Consider the following 2,400-nt stretch of genomic DNA (forward strand, 5'->3'; position numbering starts at 1 on the left):
AAAAAAAAAAAAAAAAAAAAAAAAAAATAGAAACGGTAGCTCACACCCGTAACCCCAGCACTTTGGGAGGCTGAGGTGGGAGAATCATGAGGTCAAGAGATCGAGATCATCCTGGCCAACATGGTGAACGCCCCGTCTCTACTAAAAATACAAAAATTAGCTGGGCATGGTGGCGGTGCGTACCTATAGTCCCAGCTGCTCCAGAGACTGGGGCAGGAGAATCACTTGAACCCAGGAGGCGGAGTTTGCAGTGAGCTGAGATCGCACCACCACTGCACTCCAGCCTTGCAACAGAGATAGACTCCGTCTCAAAAAAAAAAAAAAAAAAAAAAAAAAAAAAAAAAAAAGAAAGAAAGAAAGAGAGCCTTGCTCTGTTGCCCAGGCTGTTCTCAAACTCCTGGCTTCAAGAGGTCCTGTCCTTCCATCTTGCCTTTGAACTGCCACAGCTGGCTGTGAATTTTTTATTTATAAAATGGGAATTTTAAGATACTATCTATTGCCCAGTGTTCTTGCAAGGATGAAATGGGATCTTGTATGAATGGAAAAGCTCTCATAGGAGCTGTTTACATGTTGTTGGTGTCTTAAGCATTTTCAGAGTCATAAAGACAATTATTCTATCTCTGCGTATCTCCCAGTGAAGGCAAGAGGAAGCCACTCCCTCCTTATAGGTTGCTGGAATCAATCTGGTTATTTTTGAAGGCTTTTTTTTTTTTTTTTTTTTGAGATGGAATTGCTCCTGTAGCCCAGGCTGGAGTGCAATGGCATGATCTTGGCTCACTGCAACCTCCACCTCCCAAGTTCAAGTGATTCTTGTGCCTCAGTCTCCCAAGTAGCTGGGATTACAGGCACCCGCCATTACATCCACCTATTTTTTTTGTATTTTTAGTAGAGACAGGGTTTCTAGTAGAGACTAGCCATGTTGGCCAAGCTAGTCTCGAACTCCTGACCTCGGGTGATCTGCCTGCCTTGGCTTCCCAAAGTGCTGGGATTATAGGAGTGAGCCACCGTGCCTGGCCTTGGTTTTTGTTTTATTTTGTTTGTTTGTTTTAGAGTTGGGGTCTCACTCTGTCACCCAAGCTAGAGTGCAGTGATGCAATCGCAATCATAGTTCACTGCAGCCTTGACCTCCCAGGCTCAAGTGATCCTCCCACCCCAGCCTCCTGAGTAGCTGGGACTACAGGTGTGTGCCACCACACCTGGATAGTTGTTTAATTTGTTTGTATAGATGGGCTCTCGATATGTTGCTCAGGATGGTCTCAAACTCCTGGCCTCAAGCAATCCTCCTGCCTTGGCCTTCTAAAGTGTTGAGACTATAGACTTGAGCTACAGCACCTGGCCTGTTTTTTTTGTTTTTTGTTTTTTTGTCTTAATGTTAAATAGCACAAGGAATCAGAAAGGGCAAGATGTCTACCTGCAGGCCAAACTATTGTCAACAAGTGATGTTTTGCTGTTTTCCTGGGAAGAAGCATGAAAGTTCTGTCTATGAAAATCCATATCATCCATGCTGGCTGTAATTCCATGCAGTTATGGCCAAAGGCGTGAAACATGCACTCACCCCTGAGCCTGCCAGAGAGCCGAGGCTGGAACTCACACTTCCCTGTGAGTCATCACTGTGCTGCTTCATTTCATTTTCTGGCTACAGTTAGTTTAATGTGCATGTGACCTGTGAAACCATTTACGGTAGTGGAGGACCGCCATTGTTCACAATTTGCACATCATCATTTTGTTCGCAAGAGCTGTCATCAGCCTTATCTAGATGAAGGTGTGCTGGTCTTGTCATAGAGGAAATTATTCCTGAACTCACTCTGCTTTCAGAAGCAGTAATTTCCTGCCATTTTGGCCCATTATCTGTTAAAAAAAATCAGTGATATTCAGGTGCAATTTATATACAGTACAAGGCACCTAGTTTAAGTGTACCTTTTTCTCAGTTTTGACAAATTTATACACCCTCGTAACCACCCCACAATCAAGATAGAGATCATTTCCATCACCCCAGACTATTCCATAACCGCCATCCCTGGTGCTAGGCAACCACCCGCTTTTTGGCACTTTATTTATTTATTTATTTTGAGATGGAGTTTCATTCTGTCATCCAGGCTGGAGTGCAACAGTACAATCTTGGCTCACCACAACCTCTGTCTCCTGGGTTCAAGTGATTCTCCTGTCTCAGCCTTCTGAGTAGCTGGGATTACAGGAACCTGCCACCACGCCCAGTTAATTTTTTGTATTTTTATGTTATTTTATTTTTGTTACAAAGTCTCACTCTGTTGCTCAGGCTGGAGTGCAGTGGTGTGATCTTGGCTCATTGCAAACTCTGCCTTCCTGGGTTCAAGCGTTTCTCTTGCCTCACCCTCTCAGGTAGCTGGGATTACAGGCATGCACTGCCATGTCCAGCTAATT

Source organism: Sapajus apella, unplaced genomic scaffold (assembly GCF_009761245.1).
Source record: "Sapajus apella isolate SASKATOON/1434 unplaced genomic scaffold, GSC_monkey_1.0 scaffold110, whole genome shotgun sequence".
NCBI lineage: Eukaryota > Metazoa > Chordata > Mammalia > Primates > Cebidae > Sapajus > Sapajus apella.